The following is a 13,853-nucleotide window of genomic DNA, read 5'->3' as shown; positions in this document are numbered from 1 at the left end:
CGTTAGTCATCAAATCCAGTGATTAAGCAAGAAACATAACAACAGCCAATATCTCGGACAGGTATTACAGTTGCCTTAAAAACCTGAGGTTTACTGATTTTGTTCAAATATGACGGATATAGGAAGCTTCATTAATTCTTGAGAGACCAGAGGATAAAAATGTATTACTGCTTTTAGGTATACAGGAGCTGAAAGTGTTCAAACACCAGTGAGCTTCAGAATATATATAAAGATAAAAATCAATGTCTTTCAGGTTAATCTCCATTATACATTTACAGTTGTGAGTGGTTCTCTAAGTGTGCTCCCAAACCTTCCAATTCATAATAAAAGCATTACCTCAGTCTGGTCAGCTCTCTCATAAGAGTTAAATTATAGAATATATTGAATTTAGCTCTGAAATGAGAGCACCAAAATTGATTAGAGGGCTGTCTTATCAGGAAAGATTAAAGGGAATACATATTTACAGCAACGCTGAAGGGGGAATAGGTTAATTTTTACACATATTTGAATAGAGCAAATGTCAGAGTAAAAGAGGAATTATTTGCTTCGTAGAGATCTCATAGAGCTCGGAGTACCGGGATGAAATATAGAAAAGGAGACATTTTGGTGAAATTTGAACTGTAAGATATATGTCATCTTTGTAGCAAAGTAGTAAAACTAAAAACATATTGACCTTCTTCTAAGAAATGTGTTAAACTTTACTCCAGGAGGGCAGAAACCAGATGTTTATGCTTTCATTGCTACTGTTTCTGCAAAAGTCTTTTGGGGAGTTGTGGGGTAGGGGTCTTTGAAGTACTGCTGAGGATCTGTTCATTCTAGACTGCAAGTAAACTGCATCCACCAGCAAAACAATAATAATATTAAGTAAGATGTGGATGGTCTACTGTGTGTTATTGGAATCACAGTGGAACTTCAGTAATAAAACTGTATTCAATACTTCAGTGTAAAGAATCCCAAATTATAGATTTAAAATAAGTGAATCTCAAAATTTGCACTTCACACTCCCTAAAAGAGCAAAGAAATAAAGAAAAAATAATAACACCAACAGTAGCAATAATGATAACAGTAGCAAAAATAATGTCAATTCCTATATGTCTGAGGATGAATCAAGAGGATAAGGTATGATTTAAACCTCACTGGACCCAGCTCATGGACTGCCCCATTCCACAGAATGAGCATCACAGTGTATTCTGTGTTGTATAGTGCTAAAAATAAGCAGTTTTTATATAATACAGTCTTCAAATACAAGCTAAGGGTTGTATTTGGTGCTTGACTGAGGGAACAGATCTCTTACAGTGGAGAAAAGGAGGCTGTCTTGGTCATATAGACATGCTTATAGAATTTGCTGGGCTAATTTTTTTCTGCACAACTACAGCCTAAATACTGACTTTAGAAACCTAACTCCTGTATAAAATACAACTCCACTCTATTAAAATGAACTCGTGATTCTCACACCATTAGACAGACACCTTCATTGTCCCTGTTTCTGAACAATAAATTAATGAATACAGAAGTAAATAACTTGCCCAAGACTGAATTGGAAATACAGTAAGTAGCAGAGAGCTTATCCAAACCCAAATTTGTCTGGTGGTGCCTTTACACCTCCTGAACAGCCTGTCTTAGTGATGTTCAAACTGCAACATACATCAAAATCATCTTCAGGCATTGGTGTAAACCACTTCCCAGCTCTGCACTCAGTAGTGGTAGCTTTGCATCTTGAAATTGACCATGGTGGGACTATTTATACCACAGAAACAGGCAAACACTACAAATCAGGGTATTTTTTCTTTTTTTCAAAGACAGATTTCTGTGACCCACCGCAAAGTGTCTGACCAACAGGTCCAACAGGGCCCAATAATTTGAATTTTTCACAGCTTCCCAGGTTAATGGTATTCCTGGTGGTCTGGGACCAAACTTTGAGAACCACTAATCCAACACATTTTTTCTTCATATATACATGGCTTTATTACAAATGTTAAATAATGCATTAAGGTCATATGTATTCAAAAATCATATTTGTCTTGGATTTTAGTTGGATATTAAAAGATATTAAATTGATCTTTCAGCAAATTTTAGGAAACTATTGACAACTTTGAACTAGTAAGGGGGAAACATGCAAAATTTTGTTAATAGGGAAAATCAAGAATAAGTAAGATGATATATATATACTTTATTCTTTATATGGCTATATATGTACTTAAATATATGTATTTAAATTGGACTAAGTGCTACTTAATACTGGAAAAAATTAACCTGTGTCTTTCTGAAGAGTCAACAAAACTCAGCAAGTTAATACATGCACTTACACACTACTTCTGAAGAGCTCTAAGAAAAATTAAGTTAATATGTAGTCTCAGCAATTTTAATGTTCATAAGAATTACATTCTTGACTTTATATGTTCTTGGCATACTGTCCTTGTTACAATTTTAATTCTACCAAGTTTCAGTGATTCATCCCACACAATATTCTTATCCTTAAAAAGTATGGGAGAATATATTTGTAAATGACATATCTGACAAGGGGTTAGCATATAAAATATATAAAGAACTCACACACCTCAACACCCAAAAAGCAAATAACCTGATTAACAAATGGGCAGAGGACATGAACAGACACTTCTCCAAAGAAGAAATTCAGATGGCCAACAGACACATGAAAAGATGCTCCACATCACTAATCATCAGAGAAATGCAAATTAAAACCACAATGAGATATCACCTCACACCAGTAAGGATGGCCAGCATCGAAAAGACTAAGAACAACAAATGCTGGCGAGGATGCGGAGAAAGAGGAACCCTCCTACACTGTTGGTGGGAATGTAAGCTAGTTCAACCCTTACATTCCATACTGTGACCATGTCTATTATGTAACAATAAGCCTGGATCTATGACAAGTGTGTCGTGTGTACCATCATGTGATCTGAGAATTAGAGAGCTAAACTTACCACTGACAGTGAATTCAATGCACATACAGTTTTAACTATTATAAACCAACTTCTAGGACCAATTCCAATAGCAGTATCTAACTCAGAAACACCAAGCAATACGGAGGTTCCTCATAAAACCCAAAATAGAAATACCATTTGACCTGGAATCCCACTCCTTGGAATTTACCCAAAGAATACAACTTCTCAGACTCAAAAAGATGTATGCACCCCTATGTTTATCGCAGCACTTTTTGCAATAGCCAAATATGGAAGCAACCTAAGTGTCCATCAGTAGATGAGTGGATAAGAAGAAGTGGTACATATACACAATGGAATACTATTCAGCCATAAGAAAGAAACAAATCCTACCATTTGCAACAACATGGATGGAGCTGGAGGATATTTTGCTCAGTGAAATAAGCCAGGCAGGGAAAGACAGGTACTAAATGATTTCTCTCATTTGTGGAGTATAACAATGAAGCAAGACTGAAGGAAGAAAATAGCAGCAGACTCAGAGACTCCAAGAAGGGACTAGTGGTTACCAAAGGGGAGGGGTGTGGGAGGGTGGGTGGGGAGGGAGGGAGAAGAGGATTGAGGGGTATTATGATTGGTACACATGGTGTGGGGGATCACGGGAAAACAGTGTAGCACAGAGAAGGCAAACAGTGAATATGCGGCATCTTACTACACTGATGGACAGTGACTGCATTGGGGTATGGGTGGGGACTTGATAATATGGGTAAATTTAGTAACCACATTATTTTTTCATGTGAAACCTTTATAAGAGTGTATATCAATAATACCTTAATAAGAAAAACAGATTTCATCATGAACAAGAAAGCAATGAGGTTTTACACTACAAGGCAAACATGCTCCAACTCTTTGGCCCAGCATTTATATCCCTGAAAATATATTACAAGGAAATAATTCTAAAGAATAAAAAATTAGATACCCCAAAAAACAAACAAACAAAAAAACAAAAAAACATACAAAAAAATAGACATGGTCACAAAAATTACATTGCTGGAATGTCGGAACTATGGCCTAATCTGGAGTTCACCTACCCATACTGCCTACTTGTTTTTTTCTTGATGGGTAAGTTTTACAGAATCTGTCTTTTAGGGATTGCTAATTGAATTAATCCTTCCAAAAACAGTAATCTTCAGGGAATTTGATGAAAAGTATCAAGACTTTATGGTTAAATCATGTTTAATATTTGTATGAGTTTCACAATCACCTATACTGAGAGGCATCACAAAATAGTTTAGCTTCTTTTGGAGATAAGAAATGATTAAAATATCTTAGCTCTTGGTTCCAAATGCACAAAGTGATGCAATTTGGAAAGGAAGACACACTCATTGCTTGGCTCCAAATCTCTTCATTGCTGGTGCTGTGAAAAGTATGCTTTCAGCAGGCAGAAATTGACAGCAATACATAAGCTGTTTTGGCAATTCCTTTAGCATTTGGCCTTTTCCAGTTAACACACCAAGATGATGAAATACCCCAAAGGAATTAACAATCTTCTTTTTTATTTCCTTCCCACCTTAAAGTCAGTGGAAACATAGTAAAAATTGAAAAAGGATTCATGAATGGAAGCAAACAATGATGATGAAGAATAACTGAGAGAATGAAGGGCACATTGAAGCAAATCAATTTCCACTGGATAGAATGAGGAAATAATTCAACACTTTTTGTTAAAAGCTTATTATATGCTGGGCATTGGGCTGATAAAGAGTTTAACACATATCTTTTGTTCTAATGGAGAGAGAGGTCACAGTAACAGATACTCATAGTGTGATGAATGGTGTATTAATGGTATGAACGAAAGCAAAGGGCACATCATACCTCGTTAGTTCTACTCTTACCCCACTTTGCTATGTAGCTTTGGGCAGACATTTCCTCTCTTTGACACTCATTTTTCATATCTCTGTCCCACTGAATGATGATTAGAAGAAAATGCAAAATTCTCTACATCTCCCAGTTTACTTGATTGAGAAATGTACTCTATTCTGTACTGCAAGGAACTGGTACAGCATGGAGTCCTCTAATGAAGTACCCGTAGTGGTCAGAAAGAAATCAAATGAACTGAAATGGGTATAAGCCAATGGGAGGTATTGAGGATTCTGCTAAAATGAACAGTCTGTCCATCTGAATGCATTCAAACTAAAAAAAGACCAAAAGAAAGAAATGAACTCCCACAGTGCAGGGGTGGGTAAGCATACTGAAACAAACAAACTGATTACCTAATGACAGTTATCAATAAAGCCTCACATGAATCTTTTAAGAATAATAATGCAAAGAGGTAGAGACACAACCTTCAGAATAGTCAAGGAAGGTGGCATATTGGAGGCAGGGCTTAGTTCAGCTTTGACTGGTTAGTATTTAGTAGGCTATTAGAAACAGGGGATATTCTATGGTGAAAACTGTGACTGATATGTGCATAAATTCTTATTAGAATATTAATTTCTTTTTCCAGAGGAGATTGAGTGTCCTGGACAACAAAGTCCAGATAAAGTAGCTTGAAATAGGTTAAAAATAAATATCCAACTGAAATTTTTTGAAACTATCAGTATGAATTTTAAATTATTGGGAAATATTGAGGATGTGGGAGATGGGGGTAATCTAGTTTTATAAAACTGACAGCTTGGATTTAAAAAAATATAATTTGTCCTGAGATTCTCCTTATAATAAATTAAATATTGAATTAATTTTTTAAAAATAAAAGCTAATTAAGGAGATTTGGTATTCTATGATTCTGTACATGAGTACAGAATAATTCAGGCACTACAGAGCTTGAGCTAATGGAGAAAAGTATTTAGAATGATTTGAGAAAGTTGTGTCTCAAAGTAGGGAGTTAGAGTAGAGGAAGACTTGAAGATGATTTTAGATCTCCAAATACATGATTTTTGTTCATTTGCATAAAAATGTATATTGCACATGCAAAGACCATTTTTCTTTCACACAAAATGTCAACTTCTATCTTCTAATATTAAAAGTTAGGAATGGACCACTGACGTACATTAAAGAAAAGTGGAACTATATGCAGTTATACTGACACATAAAATTTGTTCCACTAAAATTGTCTTCTGTTAAAGGTTTAGTGATAGTTTTTAAAGTTGCATTTAGAAACCTGTGTTCAAAGAGAAAACTAAAATTTCACAAATAACTTTCTTGGTCATATTAAAATTTCTGTCAGTTTGTCAAAAGACCTTATTCAGCAACTAAGTCTCCAACATTTGAAGAACTGCCAAACTCAACTGTATTTTATTTACATAAAAGAAAACTATATTTTAAAAAATTACATTCCTCCTCTTCTATTACCATGCTCAGAAGTTAAGGTATCAGATTTACTGATTTATTAAGGTCCAGATGTGTTTTTCTTTCCAACCTGGTAAATGCCATTAGTGATTAAATGAAAAACAAATTATATTAATTAGGAACCAAAACTAATTGAAGGGATACACTAGAATCTACAGATGTAGAGGTTCAATTTAATTCAAGACTTAAAAGTCAAGAAATGAATCTGCTTTGAATGCCATTTAATCTGTTTCATCTCTACTATTGCCACATGGTCCATGTGTCCCGTTTCTCGCTTGGACTATGCCAGTACCTCCCTAAATGATTGTGCCTTTCTTGTTCTTCTGTGATTCCCTACAGAGCTGTCTGTCTGTACTCCAGCCACATAGACATTCTTTCCATTACTTGCCTGCAAATCTCCTGTGGGGGTGGCACCTGCTGGTCCTCTGCTGGGGTGCTCTGCTCTTATGCTTGGCTTCGTCTTGTCAGTCTGGTCTCTGCTCATTGTCAGCACTTCTGTAAGCCTTACCTGACCATTCCATTTAAATGAGCCCCTAAGCCACCTCACACTCAACACATTGCATCATTTTTTCATACACTTAGTTTTTATGTGAATATTGCTTTTCCTTTAGTGAATATAGTTTCTTGAGAGCAGGGTTTTCCTTGTATTATTTACTACTTTAATCTAGAGTTAAAGTATAGGGCATATAAAAGACTCTCAAAAATATTTTCTACTTAGAGTGAACTTTGTGAGGAAAATACTTGAAAAGTGGGTATTTGGGGGAGATTTAAATAGTTTACTGATTCTATTAGTCAAAAGTTTAAATTTAAAAGAGACAAAGCACAATGGGAACTGCTTGTCATCACTTCTTTTGACCTTAGGATGCACAGAAGCATAAAAGGTATTAATAGTGATGATTATGATTAACACATGAAATGACTAAAAATAACTGGAATGGTATGAATAGATTTAAGTGGGAATAATTTTTTATGTTTTAAGTAAAATGCTCTCACTCTTTCATTTTTTTCCTGATTTTTGTTTCTGTAATTAAATGCCAATTTCTATTTGTATGTTTAGTTTTATTTGTATATGTAATACAGTGACCCTTATTCATTTGATTGCATATTTGCTACTATAACTGTTTTAGAAAACTGACTTTAAATGATTTAAGAATATCTAATACAATGAAAATAATTAAGATCCATTTGTTAAATAAAAGAAATCTTTTCTAGGCACTTTTCTGAGAGCACGTCCACTTTTTCTTTTATTGGTCCTTATTGGACAATTTATTAAAAACAAAAACTTTGAAGAAGGCCAACAAAAATAGACAACATATATTAAGGATTCAAGGGATATAAAATATGGGTGTTTAGTGAGACATGGAATTTGTAAGCCTCTGTGTTCATGCTATCCCCAAATGTTTATAGTCAAAAGATTATCTAAGTGATTATTAAATAGCTCACTTTATTTTTCAGGTAGCTCACAATTTTAAATACTGCGATGAGATAATCCAAACAAAAACATTTTCAGATAATAAAATATAGAAACCAAATTATTTGCTTTGCTAGTGACATTCTCTCAAAGTTGGAGATGCTAAGAACCTCAAAAATACTGTCACTACTTAAGATCAGCGTGAATTCCATGTGTTTTAATAGAACTCGCTCTGCTTGTTTTTAATGAACTTCATAGTACCTCTCAAATGTCTACTTTGCATTAGATATGCTTTCTAAATATTAGCTCATTAATCTTCTAGCTTTTCTAACAAGACAGAAAACTGAGCCTATTCCCAGTAAAAAAAAAAAATCCACAGTAAAAATTCAGCAGTAAGTTGTTATTGAAAGTTACAGAATTAGGATGTGTTAAATAATAATATTAATGACAAAGTCAGTAATATTGACTTGATACCATTTTTCCCTTTTCCCATCCTAAACTAAGATGCAGACAAATTATCAAGGTTTTACTTTCATAGGAATGCTTTCTTCTAGACAGAAACAAAGAAATGGAAAACTCTGTAAAGTTAATCAGAAAGTGATTGGACAGGCTGCAAGGAATTTTCTGTATCCTTTCCACTTTATTTCTCTCTCTAACCCTTTGTGCTTTCTTTCTTTACATCACCCTTATCTTTAAAAGAATCAGTAAGGAAATTGAGTTGATATTGACTATTCAATAAACATATGACCTCAAGCAACTTAATTATTTGTGCTCCAGTTTCTTATTTATAAAATTAGTTTCTTCTTAATAAGACTGTAGTATGAATCAAGCAGATTAATAGATTAATGCATTGATAATCATGATCAGCACATAGTGACTGCTTAATGATTTTTAATTAATAATTTTGGTCGTAGAAGTAGTAGTAGGAATAGTAAGTTATAAGGGCCAGTAGTAGAAGTGGTGGTATGCCTACTGTGTTCAGGAATTGTACTCGTTACTGTGTATATAAGGATGAATCAAGCAAGACAGCCCTTGTCTCAGTCTGAATGTTTTCTTGTAACCTGTCTTTATTTCATTAATTCTCTCTTCAGTTGTACCTATTCTGCTATTAATGTATCTAATTTGTTCTTAGCATTAGGTATTGGATTCTACATTTATATGCTTTTATTTTTTTTATTTTCATAAATTCTTGCTCTTTGCTGAAATTTTCTCTTATTGTCTATTTTGTTGAACATATTACCCATAATTATTTCAGTATTCATTTAATAACTTCAGACTGCCAGGTTAATTTTGATTAAGTACTGGAAATATTTAATTCAACTTTATAGAGATTTTTTAGAGACTCTTGACCACATTATCTTCCTCCAGAAGCTATAAGTTTCAAGTTCAAGACTTCTAAGCCTGGTTGCTTTATGAGGCCTCCCTACTATAGCAGCTGTTATGTCCAACTTCTGTCTTTGAAGTCTGGTGTACCCACTAGAAAACCTGCTCACCTTCTTAGTCCCCCAGCTACCATTTTGAATCAGCAGATTTGTCCTCAGGGAAAAAGCAGTTAAGTACCAAGTTCATCTCTGTTTTCCACCTACCTACCTCCACAGACTTTGTTTGCATGTAGAGCTCTTGGACTCCTTCAAATAGTTGTTTATGTTGTTAGCATTAGTCTGATACAATCTCTCCCAACACAATCAGAAGCATAATATCTGAAAAAAATTGGTAGACTTCATATTTATAAGAATAAGAAAATTAAAATAATAAAATCATTTCCAATATGAGTGTCTGAAAATCCCTTTTATAAGAATGAAACTGTTATATCTACAAAAAAAGCTGACTTCTTTATAATCTAAGATGGGAGATATGGATTCAAATGAATAGAGTATTTGGGACAGTTTATGATTAAGTGTGTGTTTTTGGTTGGGCCAGTTAACTTCTCCCAGTCTCAGATTATTCTCTTGGGGAAAATCAGCTTTTTTAGACTTACTCCCTCTATGAATAAAGATTATTTGATAAATGAGAGAACCTATTGAGTTTCCCCAGAAGAAAGGTACAGTACAAAAACAAAATATCCATCTAAGGGATAGCAATATGAAAACTTGTAATACACACATGAAATGGTTCCTTATTATATTGATTTCTATCACCAATTCTGATACTAAAACTGTACCCTCAGTATGCAATATCATTTTTTTTGGTCTAAAGACTTTCTGTGCAATTCTAATTATTAAAGAGTACTAATTATCTCAGTTAACACTACGTTTCATATCTAATTTAATAGCATCTGCTTCCTTCCTCCACGGTAAGGTAACAGTCTCGTTCAGTCCTCCCAATCCTATTCTGGTTTTAGGTTCTCAATTGCTGGAACCCTAAGGAAAGGGTTTTGACAAAGAGTCACCATCAATATTGTTTGTATTGCAGGCATTCAAAAGCTGGTTCTCTTAGTGGATACACATGTGAGTATCCTCTAAAACTCACTGCATGATTCTCTGACTAGAGGTATATAGCTAAAGATGGACTTCTTCCCCAACCTCCCACTTCAACTCTCATCACTTGGTGTACACTCCACAATTTCTCAGTCTAGGAACTCATATCAAATAGGTCAACTGGGTTGAGGCAACAGCAAGACATATCAATTGTGGTGACATTGTGCAATTTCATTGACCTACACAAAACTTTACCTTGTCACCTCATATTGAGAGAAGTGTATGCAGGCTATTCCACTGCCATCCCTCTTTATAAGCCACCATCTCTGTCTAAATCTAGTCTTCCCTGATAAATAAGGAGACAAATCAGTGAGGCTCCTGCACGAGCAAATGTTCAAATTAGAGAAAAGTTACCAGTTTTCCTTTTTTGCAAGTGCTACCAATTTTTATTAATCTTTCTTCCTTCTCACTTGAATTTTAGGATGAGGCATCTCCTATGGAGATAGGGAAGGAAAACCCACAGCTCGCCATTTGGCACTGGATTTATATAGAAGTCCCACAGTTCTCCTCCTTTCCTGCCCCCTTGTCTTCTGCTTATTCAGGCTGCAGAAAAGGGTGTGGAGGAAACTAGGTAGATGTCTAAGTAGACCAGAGCCCATTCAATAATATTTTAATTAGTTTTAAAGAAGTTATGATCCCAATTTTTTGTGGCTCTCTTTAAAATACAGGTTGTATTTAAATACTCGCCAGCCTCTCACGTATGCATCTCACAGCTCGTGGGCTACCCCCTTGGGTGTGGCACCAGTAAGATCTATGGAGCCTGGATACATTATATAGGTTCACTTCATTCAGGGAAACTTAAGGTCTTTGCTTTCACCTTTGAGACTTAAGTGCTAATTCAGCAGTAGATATATATATTTTTTGATGCCACTTACTCTATTTCTTTTACCCAATGAAAATGTAAATTGGGAATTTCGTATTCTTATAGTTGATCATAGAATTATTGGCAAGTTGTCAATTGTTGCCTCTTATACAGGATTCTCAGCCTGCACCCTTACTGAAAATTTGGTTTAAATAATTATTCAGAAAGGTAGAGGGAAAGGACTGTCCTGTGCATTATAGGATGTTTAGTCTACTAGATGCCAGTACCAACTTCCAATAGTGACAATAAAAATTGTCTCCAGCTATCTCCAAAAATCACCTGAAGGGAAAAATTGTTTACATCCAAGAAATAATGTTTTTGTATTTTCACATAGATGAAAAGCTATGTTTCAATAATATGTAGCCATATTGATTTTAAAAAATGACTATTTAGATGACTTTTATTAAAAAATTGATAGCAGCTATTTGCATGGTAGGGATAATATGTTAATAAAGGGAAAAATGAAGATATTCACTCAGATTTTAGTTGTTTGTTGATTCATTCACTCAGTCTGTTTTACTCACTTATTAACAAATAGTTATTGAATGTTTTCTCTGTGCTAGGCAGTGTGCTAAATTCCAGAGACACAAAGGTGATTAAGGCAGACATATCTGCCCCCATCTGTAGCACAATATAATTGATACAAAACATAAGAAATTAATGGCCAGTGCTAAGGAGAGTTGAGAGAGCTGCAGGAATGGTTAATAAGGACACTTTAGTTGTATTTGGGAGGCAAGAAAGTCACAAACAAGTGACACTCAAGTTGGATCTTGAACAGGAGTTTGAATTATGAAGATGAAGTTCCTGGCAATCAGGCTCTCAGAAATAAGAAAATGGTTTGTTCTAGGGATAAAAAGTGTTAAGCAAGGTGGAGGAGGGAAGATGGCGGCGTGAGTAGAGCAGCGGAAATCTCCTCCCAAAACAACATATATCTATGAAAATATAACAAAGACAACCCTTCCTAGAATAAAGACCAGAGGACACAGGACAATATCCAGACCACATCCACACCTGAGAGAACCCAGCGCCTCGCGAAGGGGGTAAGATACAAGCCCCGGCCCCGCGGGAGCCGAGCGCCCCTCCCCCCAGCTCCCGGCGGGAGAAGAGCAGGCAGAGCGGGAGGGAGACGGAGCCCAGGACTGCCGAGCACCCAGCCCCCGCCATCCGGGCCAGAGTGCAGGGCCCTCGATACTGGGAAAACAGGGCAGCAAGAACAGTGAGCGAGCACTGGAGGCCGGGCGACAGAGGGCATAAGAAAAGCGCGCGACCATTTTTTTTTTTGCTTTTTTGCTGCTTTGTTTTGGCGAGCGCTTTTTGGAAGTCTTAAAGGGACAGGGACCCCAATATTAGGGAAACAGGGCAGAAAGACCGGTGAGCAGAGGCCTGAGGCTGGCACCGGAGAATAAAGAAAAACGAACGACCACCTTTTTTTTTTTTTTAATTAAAAAAATTTTTTTTCTTGTTTTTTTTTGTGGTCGTTGTTTTGTTTTGGCGGGTGCTTTTTGGAAGTCTTAAAGGGGCAGGGCGGGCCACTTAATCCAGAGGTAGGGAATCCGGGATCTCTGGGCACCCTAACCCCTGGGCTGCAGGGAGCAGGGAGGCCCCTTACGGAGATAAATAGCCTCCCAGCAGCTCCTGCTCCAACGCGACTCCACCATTTTGGAGTAGCTGCCCGAGCCAGGCCACGCCCACAGCAACAGCGGAGATTAACTCCATAGCAGCCGGGCAGGAAGCAGAAACCCTGTCTGCGCGCAGCTGCGCAGCACAAGCCACTAGAGGCCGCTGTTCTCCCAGGAGAGGAGGGCCACAAACCAACAAGAAGGGAAGTCCTTCCAGCCGTCACTCGTCCCAGCTCTGCAGACTATTCCTATCACCATGAAAAGGCAAAGCTACAGGCAGACAAAGATCACAGAGACAACACCAGAGAAGGAGACAGACCTAACCAGTCTTCCTGACAAAGAATTCAAAATAAGAATCATAAACATGCTGACAGAGATGCAGAGAAATACGCAAGAAAAATGGGATGAAGTCCGGAAAGAGATCACAGATGCCAGAAAGGAGATCGCAGAAATGAAACAAACTCTGGAAGGGTTTATAAGCAGAATGGATAGAATGCAAGAGGCCATTGATGGAATTGAAATCAGAGAACAGGAACGCATGGAAGCTGACATAGAGAGAGACAAAAGGATCTCCAGGAATGAAACAATATTAAGAGAACTGTGTGACCAATCTAAAAGGAGCAATATCCGTATCATAGGGGTCCCAGAAGAAGAAGAGAGAGGCAAAGAGATGGAAAGTATCTTAGAAGAAATAATTGCTGAAAACTTCCCCACACTGGGGGAGGAAGTAATCAAACAGACCACGGAAATACACAGAACCCCCAACAGAAAGGATCCAAGAAGGGCAACACCAAGACACATAATAATTAAAATGGCAAAGATCAAGGACAAGGAAAGAGTGTTAAAGGCAGCTAGAGAGAAAAAGGTCACCTACAAAGGGAAACCCATCAGGCTAACGTCAGATTTCTCAACAGAAACCCTACAGGCCAGAAGAGAATGGCATGATATATTTAATACAATGAAACAGAAGGGCCTTGAACCAAGGATACTGTATCCAGCACGACTATAATTCAAATATGACGGTGGGATTAAACAATTCCCAGACAAACAAAAGCTGAGGGAATTTGCTTTCCACAAACCACCTCTACAGAACATCTTACAGGGACTGCTCTAGATGGGAGCACTCCTAGAAAGAGCACAGCACAAAACACCCAACATATGAAGAATCGAGGAGGAGGAACAAGAAGGGAGAGAAGAAAAGAATCTCCAGACAGTGTATATAACAGCTCAATAAGCGAG

Source organism: Manis pentadactyla, chromosome 9, assembly GCF_030020395.1.
Source record: "Manis pentadactyla isolate mManPen7 chromosome 9, mManPen7.hap1, whole genome shotgun sequence".
NCBI lineage: Eukaryota > Metazoa > Chordata > Mammalia > Pholidota > Manidae > Manis > Manis pentadactyla.
Note: the sequence above shows the minus strand (reverse complement) of the source record.